The sequence below is a fragment of the Epinephelus fuscoguttatus genome, linkage group LG17 (assembly GCF_011397635.1).
Source record: "Epinephelus fuscoguttatus linkage group LG17, E.fuscoguttatus.final_Chr_v1".
Classification (NCBI taxonomy): Eukaryota; Metazoa; Chordata; class Actinopteri; order Perciformes; family Serranidae; genus Epinephelus; species Epinephelus fuscoguttatus.
Window position 1 is genome coordinate 9772267 of NC_064768.1, and position 13959 is coordinate 9786225.

Consider the following 13959-nt stretch of genomic DNA (forward strand, 5'->3'; position numbering starts at 1 on the left):
CACTGTGTGTGTCAGTGTTTGTGTATTTCAATGTGTCTGTTCATGTTGTGTTCAGTGCTCAAGTTTGAAGTTTGTCATTCAAACTAAAAACAAATTTGATACTATTAAATATTATTTTTGGAGGACTAGAGTAGCCTATAAAACAAACAAAAATAGATTACAAATAAAACTTTATTTTTCAATAGCTTTTTTAATTAATTGTTTATAAATTGTGAGATACTACTGACAAATGTTCAGTAGAGGACAAAGTATTCAGAGCTTTTGCTTCAGTAAAAGTAGAATTATCATTCTGTAAAACTATTCTGTTACAAGTAAAGATCCTGAACTCAAAATTCTACTCAAGTTATAGTAAGGAAGCATTAGCGACAAAAAATTCTTGTAAGTATGTATTTTGTTTCTGAAAAGTTTGAATGAAGTATGTTTTATGATGAGTTAATATGGCGATTAATCCAGTTTTAGTTCCATGACAGAGAGAAGCAAGAGTTCAAAAAGTGTACTGCTGTGTTCCTCTGTTTAAAAAAGGAAGTCAATGTCTGAAGTCGATGAAATCTGATGCTTGGGCAGTGACTTGCTGCATCACACTGACAAAAAAAGTTGTCCTTTAACATCGGCATGATACGCAGCCGGTCGCCATTATAGTTTAATGGCGCTTGGCAGCGCTGTGGGGAAACACAGAGGGACAAGAATGAAGGGTGGTGAAAGTGTGAGTAGGGCAGGTGGTGGATGGGCACAACAATCACCAACTACCACCCGGAAGAGTGGTGTTCGTGTCCCATCAGATTGTAAAGCCAAACCCTGTTCTTTTGCCCTAGGCCTAACTGCATGCTTTGGCATCTAAACCCAACCACGTGCGTTTGTTGTTGGAGGAAAAAAAAGAAACTGTCAAGTTGCGTTGCTCCAATGTAGTGTGTTTATCTTGAAAGAGACTGTATGTAAAGGTTAAAAGGGTGAAAACTGAAGTGTACTTCGAAAGAAGACAATGCGTGTAACAGGCAGAACTTGACAAGGCGTCCCAGAACATCAACAAAGGTCAGAGTGAGAATGCTGTTTTGTGAGTTTCTATTGTGCATCTATGAGTCTGAAAAACCTAAGCGAGCTTGCGGAAGTAGCAAACACACCAGGAGGGTAATGCCACACACTCGTACCATCTTACACCCTAACAGTGCTGACAGCAGGTATTAAGAGCAGTACTCTTTCGTGACACCGCCATCTCCGGGTACTCCGGCTTCCCCCCGCAGTCCAAAGACATGCAGGTTAATTGGTGACTAAATTGACCATAGTTGTGAATTTGAGTGTGAATGGTTGTTTGTTTTTAGCCCTGTGATAGTCTGGCGACCTGTCCAGGGTGTACCTCACCTTGCACCCAATGACAGCTGGGATAGGCTTCACTTATGTCTCTGTCACCATCTGTTTTGATTTTTTTTGTGTGTTCTGTACTTCTTCATGTGTGTCATTATTTATGTGGACGTCTTTTACATCTACATGTCCTCATTAAGTTCAGCGCTCAAGTTTGAAGTTTGTCATTCAAACTAAAAACAAATCTGATACTATTAAATATTATTTTTGGAGGACTAGAGTAGCCTATAAAACAAACAAAAATAGATTACAAATAAAACTTTATTTTTCAATAGCTTTTTTAATTAATTGTTTATAAATTGTGAGATACTACTGACAAATATCCAGTGGAGGACAAAGTATTCAGACCTTTTACTTCAGTAAAAGGGGAATTATCATTCTGTAAAAATATTCTGATACAAGTAAAGGTCCTGAACTCAAAACTCAAATTATAGTAAAGAAGCATTAGCAACAAAAATTTCCTGTAAGTATGTATTTTGTTTCTGAAAAGTTTTACATCTACATGTCCTCATTCATATCTTTAGGGTCTCTTTTTGGAAGTCAGAGCTTGTGTTTGTGCTTTTTTTAATGTTTTGTGTCTCTTTTTGTTTCCGTCTGTTTAGATTTTATGTATGTGAGTTTCGTTTGTACCTCAAATTTTGTGTTGTATTTGTGCTTTTTAATTTTTGTCTTTTGTTAGTTTCATCCTTTTATTTCTTTGTCTTGTGTACTTGTCTCTGCCTCAGTGATCTTTATGTATGTAGTTATTTATATGGATGTGTACTTGTAAGTCTACATGTTGTCTTAAATCATATATTTGGTGTCTGTGTTCGTCCATTCAGTCTTGTGTTAGTGGTCTTCTGTGTTTGTGTCCGATTGATTTTTTTGTGTGTGTTCTTGTTGATGTTTGTCATTATTAAATAGAAGTGTACTTTAGTTTGTACGTCAATTTGTGTTTTTGCTCCTTCTTAATTTCTCTGTCTTTTGTTAGCGTCCGTCTGTGTATTTCTTTGTGTTGTGTACTTCCCTCTGCTGCAATGTTCTTCTTTAAGTATGTCATTATTTATATGGACATGTACTTTTATGTGTGTGTTTCTGGGTGTGTATACATGTGGCTGCATGCACTCTTGTGTTTTAGTGCGTGTGTCTGGATGTATACCCGTTAGCCTGTAATTTGGTGCGTCTGTGTATGTTCTCGTGTGTGTGTGGGAGGTGTGTATATATGTGGGTTTGTGCAATGTTTGTGTGTATCCTCGGTGTGTACGTGTGTGTGTGTGTGTGTGTGTGTGTGTGTGTGTGTGTGTTTATTTATGTATGAAGTGAGCATTATCTGCAGCTGTATGAATGTGTGTGAGTGTGCTCATATATACAGTGAACACACACACACACACACACACACACACACACACACACAGTGCCTTCATCTCTGACATAACTGGTTACCATGCATACTGTGCCTGACTATTATGGGGTGTTCTTTGTTTTGTCACGATGTGCCCTGGTATGGAATGGGAGGGGGGAGGGGGAGGGGAACAGGGCGTGTGTGTGCATGTGTGTGCATTAGCGTGCGCGAATGTGTGTGCGTGGAGTTAGGGGGTGCCTACGTGTGTGAGGGGGAGGTATGTGTGTTTTGGTGTGTGTGTGTGTAGCAGGGAAAAGGGTGTGTGTGTGTTTGCATGGCGAGTTGAGGATTGGGTGGGGGTTGGGTGTGCGTGTCTGTGCGGACGTGCGAGCATATATTGTGTGCATGAGAGAGAGAGCGGGTGCATGCATGTGTTTTGGAGAAGGTAAGAGGGTAAGATAAAATGGCGGCTGGTGTGTGCGTACATGCAGGCCTCTCAGGTGGAATTTCAAAGTTGAAGAAAAAAACTGTCTCTTCTACTTATGCTCACGTCATCGTCTCTTCATAAACCATTTATACAGCATGTGTTTTTATTCGTCACACGTTCAAGAGATTGGATGTCGTATTTGCTCTTCACATTTAGCCTGACCACAGCCTGAGACGAGACATGAAGAGGAATTAGTCGGTTAATTATGGCAAAAATTGCTAGAACATCTGAAGACATCACTTCCTGTAACTTTAGTCAGAAAGTGATTCCTCGACTGTGCAATTCCTGTAAAGAACCATTCCTCTGAATTTGCATGTTTCAGACCATAACCAAATAAAATGAACACCATGCTACCAGTAATTTTACAACCAGTGTTGTGGTGTTCAAGATTTTTTAAATGTAGTGCCCTTTGTTTTTGTCATTGGTGTCTGTTCACTACTGTGTCGTATAAAAAGCCTTGTTACAGAATCTCGACACTTGGTCTAGTTGTATGAACCACCTAAATCTATCAAATCAGTCTGTATTAAAGTTACAGTTGGTAACTTTTATAAAAAATAATAATCATCTTTGCTGAAATTGTCTCTATATTCACACAGCACTAAATGAGATAGATAATCTGTGAAAAAAGAATCATACTACTCTGCTACTTTATTGCCTTGTAGCACTTCTAATAGCCTTACTGCACGAGAACGAAACCCGTCAGAGCTGAGTCTCTAATGCAGCTGTCAGTCATGTTAATCACTACTTGTGAGCTGCTGTAAAACTAGGCAGCATGAATCAAGATTCTGTCACTGCATTGTCTATTTCTCACCTCAAAGATTTTCAGAAAAAAAGTATTGTTTAGCTGCAAGATTAGAAACTTCTTAACCTGACCACCATGTTTAAGATAGTTGAACTGAAACAATGCACTGCTGAATGGCTGGAGCAAACTTTCTCATTTTACAGCTGGTAGTAGTTGAAATTTTCCCCTATGAAATGAGACAACCCTTCAAAACCCTGACACTTCGTCAGTAGTCATAGATGGCATTTATAAAACATAAACAGATGCCACTTTGGCAATAATGGAATTTTAACAGTTACATTTACCATTTTTCTGGTGGAGACAGAAAAGCATGGACGTTCACAATTTGTTCACAACTTAAAGTTTCATGCTAAAAGTTGATCATACAAGTCAACCAACAAAAAAGAACACTGCTTCATTCCCAGAACTGGTGGTGCTCTGTAGGCTAATGTTAGCAACCTGTGCTCCCACACTGCCAGTCGCAGTCTACAAGACTGAGAAAATATAATTTAATTCACTCGGCCAACTGCCAGTAACGTTTAAGATGGACATTTACTTGAAATGTACTCAATGCATAAGTGGATGACGTGCGACCCTGTTCTGTAGACAATAAACGAGGTGCAGCTTTCCCTCTGCATGACAGATGAAGAGGAAATACAGCAAGTGCTGGATGGAGCTGTGAGTGACAACAAACCCACCCAAATTTAAAAGTACTGTCTGCAGTGAAAACATTAACCTCATTTAGGGTCCGGGTGCATGTCTGTAAGGGTTACTTTTGGTTCTAAAGGTACTATACACTATACTATCCCCTGGCAGACTGGGCCTGTATCAGCCTAACTAGGGGCTGGCCCAAACCAGCCTGAGCCAGCCCCAACTATAAGCTTTATCAAAGAGGCAGTCTTAAGATTAGTCTTAAATGTGGGGACAGTGTCTGCTTCCCACATCGAAACTGGAAGATGGAGCCACAAAAGAGGAGCCTGATAGCTGAAGGCTCGGCTCCCATTCTACTTTTTCACACTCAAGGAACTACGAATAACCCTGCATTCTCAGAGTGCAGTGATCCAATGGGAACATATGCTACTATGAGCCCTCAAAGCTCTGTTGTAAAGAAAGAGAGCATCTTACATTGAAACAACATTAATATTAAACTAAGATAATGGTTATTGGAATTTTTAAATCTTTATTAATAAAGAAAATACATTAGTGTTTTTTTGTTGTTGTTTATGCAACCATAATGCTGATGATTTCTCATAACACTCAGTTTGAAGTGTGCCTCTGGAAAACCTCCATTTGGAGGGCCAAGTAGCCCATAAGCCTGCTAAACATTGTGCAATTTCGGGCTCTAAAATAGTGGCCCTACATCTAGAGGTTCAAGGATGGCCGTTGTCACAGTCTTGTGATCAATGACAGCCTGGGATAAAGTCTGACAGTGTCAGAAATTTGGGATGACCATCTAATTGTATGACTGCTGTTACGACCTGCATCTGCTAACCAACCAAAAGAAATGCAGCGTGAAATGACGCACAAAGCAGCAGAAGCCTTGCCTATATGATGTGTTCTCCAGCTCTTCCCATGATCGCAAAAAGAAGGATGAAGCATGTAAGGAAAGAGCAACCTAGCAGCTAGCAAACACACACACACACACACACACACTGCAGTATATAGTGCCCACAAAACTTAAGGTTATGTTGTGCATCACAGTTGGAGACCCATGCAGCATCCTTGTGCACTCAGTATGGGAAGCTGTTGCACTGTATGCTGTAGCCTACAATTCAGTAAGTGTTGTCATTGTACAGTCTGCATACATCAAAGTCAATGTCATACCCATGTTTATTAGATCCATGTCGCACGATGTAGCTGACACTAAACTTATAAGATTGCTAAAGTCTCACAGTCTGCAGGAGGCTTAACACTTCGCCATACCCATCTATTCCAACAAGAATAAGGACACCCGTGTAAATGTGCAAAATGGAGGGGTAGTGTAAGTGTGTAAAACCTTCCTAGTTAAACCAAGACAAATCTATCCATTAAATAAGACAGAAATCCATTGTTTAGTTTTTGAGGCAACCTGTTAACACAGACAAACATATGAGTCAAAATGTAACTTTCTTGGAACAGTATAAGCGTCAGAGACAGTGTTTAAAAATGACAAACCATGCTTAATCAAATCAGTGTCCTTCTTGTAAATTAATACATGCTATTTCCAAAACTACGATAGCTTAAGACGTCTCAATGAGGTAACGTTTGGGTTTAACATAGATGAAGCCCAGAGAGCCTAAAAAGGACGAAGAAAAGAAAACATGATCCCTGAATGACATTTTGTATGATACACAACTCAGTACAATGTCTCGTAGATGACAAGCTGTTGTATGTAAAACACTGCAGATTGGATGGGAACATATGGCTGTGACAAACCAATAAAACTAACACTCAGTCTGACTCAAAGTCTGTAAAAATATAACAAAATCACTTCTCCGTATGACAACACACTTGACTCAGGAGACCTCACAGATTGAGAGGCTTCATCAAACACTGGCCTCTCCCTCAGCTGCTGCACAGCGTCACTGCTCCATATCCAACAGACATCCCATCAGCCACTCTGCCATTGATTTCTTTAGTGATCAGTATGTACAGCTCCGTACGTCCTTGCACCATGACTTTGACTTTTTGATGCGGCTGTAAACACATGATTAAGTCACGGTGACTGCACCTGAAGGATATATGTAGTTCTAATTATGATTAAATATCAGGTGGAGTGACAGATGTCATAAATATTGCTCTGTTTCTAGAAAGATCTTCACTGATAGAGGAATCTCTGAGGAGAGTTAAGAGTCATGGATTTGTTCGTCTCTATAGGTATACAAAGGCTGTAAGGAAAAATACTCATTAATACCTCACTAAAAATGGAGATCATTTCGGTTTCTGTTCATACATGTTTGGAGCAGCTTATTGGAACTGTGGAGCTTTTACTCTTTTAATTTGGCCATATGAGAATATTATAAAACAAAACCAAATCCAAAAATACATACCAGGGGCTTTCTCCAAAGCAAAGGTCCTGCTGTCTATACAAGCGTACCAAAAACTGTGGACATATTGGTACCCAAACAGTAACCATGGCTGTGGCCAGGACTTTTAAAATCTATCTTTTTTAGTCCTGACAAACAAGTTGCACGGCATGCACATAGCACATTTACAAGTAAAAGGTTCACTTAAAAATATAATCACATAACATGTACTCAGACCAGAATATTATTCCATTATAATTTAGGTTACGTGCAGTGCCACTTGTAACTTTTTAACCAAAAGGCATTAGAAAAAAAAACTGTGACTTCAGTCTTCTAAACCTGTGGTTCCCAACTGGTGGGTCGTTGTCCAAAAGTGGGTTGCGGGTACATTCTGACCATAAGTGACTCACAGATGTGTCAAGTTTGGAAAAAACTGTGGAATGACTAACAGACAGCTACTTAACAAAGACAGCAAACTAGCTGCACAAGATGGCCAAACGCAAGTATGAAGCTGAGTATATTAAACTGTGTGGACTCTGAATTAATGACTAAGAACAAATCTGGACGCCATAGCTGACCCAGTTGGGAAACACTGTTCACTGTTCTAAAAAAATGTCAACAGCCAGGCAACTGCTGATGTGCGCCTGCACGACAATTGACATATAAGGGTGTATTTGTGTCCAGTGTGAAAATGGCACAAGGTACAGAGACACACACATACATATAGAGATGGATGCTTAAAAACGCAGTCGTAAGTGCTATATCGAAGCAACTGGACTTGCTTGCATTTCTTGAAGACGTTTCGCCTTTCATCCAAGAAGCTTTTTCAGTTCTAAATGAGGCAAAATGAGTTCTTGGATGAGAGGTGAAACGTCTTCAAGAAACGCAAGCAAGTCCAGTTGCCTACGATATTAGCACTTACGATTACCATGACCTGGATTACTGAGAATCTTCACCGATAAGTTAAAAATGCAGAAAATTGAACCTGTTGTGAAAACTTTGACGGTGAGGTCCTATTTATTTTGTGACAAAAATGTGTGACAATATGTAGATAAAAATCATGCACTTGGTGTGCAAAGTGATTGTTATTGCCATGTTAATGCCATTGTTATTGTTAATAAGTTGCTGCCGACACGTATGTTATATGTCTCACTAGAGGCTGATGCTGTCACACCTCATTTGCTTCCGGTGCTGTCTAAGATCACACACTGGAGCGGCTTGATGCTGCCGTTGTTTGTTTCTGTGTAAAAATGCAAAGCCGGCAGGACTTCGTAGTCGCCCTATAGGGTGATCTCTGTGTAAACACGACTATAGAGATACTAAATGGTGCCTTCACTGTCGGTATCACACTGAGCAGCATGACAAAGCATCACTATATGACAACCTGTAAATGAGAACGGGCTGAATTAAACCAGACTATCGATCCACCGAAAGCTACAGTTGGTAACTTTTCTGAAAATAACTTTTTATCGTATTTGCGGAAACTGTTACTACATGCACAAAATATTATATGAGACAGATAGTCTGTGAAAAAATTGTGTCCCTCCTCCTGTTGCATCTAATGGCATTTGTCGGAATCGAACGTGGCATGGTCAGCAACAACAAATCAGAGCTGAGGATTCTTTAACACAGGTGTCAGCCTTAAGGATGCATAGAATAGTAACTTTTTGTTGTATTTGCTGAAACTGTCACTGCATCGACTCAGCAGTACATGAGACAGATAGTCTGTGAAAAATATTATGTTCCTCTGACTCTTCGAACTGCTTCTAATGGCATTATTACACATGAACGTAAACAACCAATCAGAGCCAAGGAGTCTCTAATGTAGCTGTCAGTCATGTCAATCACTGTTCATGACCTGCAGTCACACTGTCAAACTAGGCAGCACTGATAAAATATGAGTCAAGATTCTTTTATGCCTATGTCTTGCTTCCAGTGTTTTCAGAAGCATATTTAAGTGTACTGTTTAGCTGTAAAATGAGAAAGTTTGCTCTGGCTGGTGGATGATGCTTCATTTGACTGTTTCCAACATGGTCACCAGGTCATAAGCTTTCTCATTTTACAGCTAAACAGTAAACTAAAATATATTTCTGAAAACATTTGAGGTGAGAAATAAGCAAAGCAGTAACAGATTCTTGATTCATATTTGATTATCACTGCCTAGTTTGACAGTTTGACAGGGTAAAGAGCTCCTGGACCTCATTGTTTTCTCAATTTGCGTACATTTTCAGAAGCTGTTCTTCTTCTTTGAGTTAGGTGCTAACTGCTACCACCTGCTTTTTTAATCTCCTGGGAATGGGTCACACACATAACACATCATTATAACATCACACTGGTCTGGCCCATGGTCCCAATTCTGCCGACTGTCCCTTTTTACACAGACGTAGATTTGGTGCCATTACTACCTCCACTGCTGGTTTAAAGGTGAGACAACTCTGTCTCCCCATTCCGCGATCATACCTCTTATACAGAACAGTTAGGCGGAGTAATGGTGCACTTTTTCCACCTTGCACAAGCATAGTAAAAGGAGCTTCTGAGATGCACTGCGCTTTCAAATAACTCTAATGTCTGCTGAAATATCTGATTCTCTGAGCAACTGATGTAGCAAAAAGAGCAGAAACTCCACATAGGGTTGGTGGGTGGGTCAAACAAACACAGACTCTCACCCCAAGAGACCACTGTTCATGTCCTGTGTGAAAGCAGAAGTCAATGTTTGTTTTAACATTACATTACGTAACTTACCTACACCTAACTAAGTAGTTTTGTTGCCTAAACCTCACCACAACTGACAATATTAACCAGGTGTTAAAGTGTCTTTCGCCCAAGAGATGGCTGTGCGTCACACATAGACACTAAAGGATGACTTGTGCGTAAGTATAAGACACAGAGGGGACGCGACACAGCATTGGTATTTGATGACCTGGGAATGAGAATGTCTTGATTTTGTAATTACCAAGCCATAAAAAAACACAACATGATGAACTTTCCCCCTGTGGTTCAGACCGGATAAACAGCCTGTGTCTCATATCTATTAGTATCAGTGATGATCTGCACTACTGAGTAGCTGTGGGAGAGAGAGGAACCCCGGGTTGACGAAGTGCGATGAAGACGTCACAGATAGGAAGGCTGGGTATTTTGAGCCTCTTTAAGTGGCTGCTGTTTGGAGAGACATACTGTACTCTGCACTTCAGGAACCTATAAGACAGGAAATGATGATGATGGTGGCTGTGGTGGTGGAGGGGAGGGAGAGGGAGGAGGGGGGACTGAGAGAGGAGGCGAATTAGCAGTGTGATTATTATGGAGTGGCAGGCCAAGCAGTGAAGAAAGGAGGAGGAGGAGGTGGTGGGGAAGGGGGGCAGGCAAATGCATATTATGGGATGTCTGTGTTGTCAGATGGGGGGAGGGGCGAAGGCGGTGAAGAAAGAAATGGGGTGGGTGGGGGGGGTAAGTATTATGATCTGGCCTAGGCCTGTTTTTGTGTGCGGTGGCTTCCCCCCTTCCACCACCTCCTTCCCCCTCACTCCCCCAGTCTACACACGCTTTGTGTGTGTGTGTGCGCGTGCATCACCATCACAGCTCGACGTGCACAGACTATGATGTATGTCGGGGAAATAGTATCTATCTTCAGGTGCAGAGTGACTCACATACAAGAAGGTAGCAAGACCCGAGAGAGAGGAGGCAGCACAAAGACACAGAGGCAGAGTGGCAGCTGGGAATTCATCAAAAAACTTGATCGGCAAACTATCTGAGCAGCACACTGAGCACAATAAACTCCCTTTCCCCTCTAAATGTAAATTATTGAGGCAGAGACGGAGCCATGAACGTGTTTATGTGCAGTGGTTTGTCTGGTTTACTGCCCAAACTACAGTAGATCTTTTGCAGTGTCCTTTGTGCTGATAAAAATGTCAGCCTCTCTTGTAGTTCATCATATTCCCTGCAGTTAAACCAATTTTAGATATACATTTTGACATAGTGTGATGTTGAAACCGGATCAGTATGGATCGAAAACTGGGTGAAAAATCATTGTTACATGTTTTCACAACTGGATTTTGGATTTCAGCCGAGCTGTCTGCACTGGGACCAGTCAGACTGTGACTAGAGGGGACAAGTGTGCTATAGGCGTGACAGAAAAATATTACAAAAGACTGGTGAGCTGGAAAATTTCCATCTCTGTGCAATTAGGCAACAAATGCCTGGAGAGCTGATTTGTAGATATTCAGTTTGTAATGATATAAAACAGAGAAATGCATGATTAAAAGAGTAATGTTTGGCATTTTTAGTCACAAAACATTAAACCTATAACTTCAGTGATCCCTGGACTTTTGACTGAGTACCACCATCAGCTTAAAGTTTTCACTCAGTACATGTAAATGCTACAGTTATAGCTCAACTTGGCCATTTAATTAGGCTACTGTCCTTGTCTCAGTATACAAGCAAGGGGGAAGACTCAACTTACTGACCAAAGTACGACGATAGATGCCGATATGTTTTTCCGGTTGATCTACTACGTCACAGACCAAACAATCAAGTGTCGTCCAGCTGTTCTGCCACTTATTTAAACAGGTCGCCATTCCTCCCATCAATATATTTTAAAATAATTAACTCTCTTAGCTGACACAGCTTGAACTGTGTCTCCACGTCCATCCCAAAAATGCACAGCTCTGGATGTCGATTTTGCCATGTTGTTTTTGGCTTCTTCTTCTGTTACGCATTTAATGCTGTTCAGCTACTGGGTCAAAGCCTAGGGCAGAAACTATGGAGCATGTGCAAAGGGCCTCGGCCAGTTTGGGTCCGATTGACTGTACACATGCGGGAGTAATTCGACTTTTCATGACAACTGCAGTGAATTTTTATATTTCTCACCCATTTAACTGTTGTTAAGGCATAAATTTACGCATAATTTAGGGTTTGGCCACTGTGAGTGACAGGTGAGTGCCATCTGTTAACAAGTCACTACCTCGATTACAACGTTGGTTAGCTAACGTTGGTTAGCTAACGTAAGCTAACGTTGGTTTGCTAACGATTCACAGAGATGTCATTATTTCAGTGTGTTTAGTTCATTAAAGTTAACTGTAATGTTTTGGTCACCTGAGAAAGGTTTGTTCAGTGTTTAGTTGTACTGGATGACCCCTAAGGAGTCGGATGATCAGTTTGTCCAGTAAGTACATTTTGTTTTTCCTGTTTTTCACTAGCGAAAGTTAGCATTAGCATTTGCATAACATTATCACAGTATACCATAGCTGTAAATGAACTGTTCTAAACCCCCACCCCCCATGAGTAAACACAAGTCTTGTTGCTTGATAAATGATGTCAATAATAACTATTTGACTAATTATTTAAGCACCATTACAAACCAAGCCTCCCAGGAATAGTACTGGGTTTTAAAGCCATTTTGACATATACCCCTTTTCCACCAAAATTTGCATGTGTACATGGGTTTTAACTGCTGTGTCATGCTCAACAGCAGGCCAGAAAACAGGTTAGTAAACAACAGAAATCAGAATGGAGGCCAGTGAAAGGGTTTCTGGGGTTACTTTTTGCATATCACATACTTAGTCAGTCTCTCTTTCAAACTCAGGGCAGAGTAGTATGGATCAACACTGCATCTCGCTGGTAAAGCTAATAAAATTAGTGAGTTCACCCAGGTGTTGTATTTCCATCATTGCCAACTGGAGACAGGCCCAATAAATGCCCATGATTACGGCAGAGTCATTGACTCGGGCCTTAATGCTAATCGTAACCTCTCTCGATACATACAAATGTCAGATGGTAGATGTTAGTGGGGTTTTTTGTGCAGTGGGAAAGGGCTATTGTTGTCAAATTACAACTTCCAGGATGCCATTGAGCCTGAAAAGGCTTTTTCCCATAGAATTACATTATCAAAGAAACAGATGTAAATCTGTGGAATAACATTTTTTTTAATGTCACAACCCCTATGAAATGATTTGTTTCACTTCACGATTTGATCCATGCACAGTGTTGTGGTGGTAGCTGATGAGGTGGGTGTACAACTAGGTAGATGGATGTGTTACAGAGAAGGAAGTGAGTATAATCTCCTAGATATTCCAACAGCTTTTTGACTGATAGGTGAGTATAATGTTAACAGCCAGAAAAATAACAAAATATTTGGTCCAAAAAAAATTCAAAAGTCTAGAAGAACAGCATGACTAAATTATTATATCCCCATTGAATTTAGCAGAGCGCTAAACCAAAAAGTTAGCTGTTCGGCTGGCGAAAGTCTCCATTGCGCTTGCTCTATGGGTCAAATGATGTGTAAGATCCAGGTAATTCTTTACCTGAAAAGTCAATCTATGTATCAAATTTTGTATCCATTTTTCTTTATATATTCATGGCCTGCAGTTGCAACAGCTCTATGGTCCAATTTCCCAACATGGCTGCTGTCAACAGATTCATTTACATCGTTAATTTTGTCCGTCATTGTTTAATTTAAGATGTGAAAGTGTTTCATCTGCGCTCTACAAGGTGGTCTTAAGCTTGAGAATGACTGCCTCTGTCTACACCAACATACTTGGATAAATCACAGTATTTTTCTAAGTCCAAGGAGCAGCGCTGGGATTTGAAGCCAATTTAACATAGTGGCCAACTGTGGATTTTCAAATTTTAGGTCTGTCACATAATACCATGGATCCCAAAAAGACTTTTCCCATAGAGAAAGAGACATTTGGAAAACAGTGGATTCAGTTTTTGATCAACACAACCTTCCTACTCGTTGATCCATTCGATCTATTAACATTTCAAAAATTGGCCCACACCATTAAATAATTTCATCCCCATTCAAGATAGCGGAGGGCTTAACCGGAAGTTAGCTGCTTGATTGGCAAAAGTTTCTAGTGTGCTTGTTCTATGGGCCGAACGATGCAGAAGATCCAGGTAATTCTATACAAATAAGTCAAACTTTTTTGGCTTCATGTGCCCCTCAACATCTTTCATAGGAATGAACGGGACCAGTCTCCAACGCTGTAGCCAGCTCCTTTTGTACATCTATGTT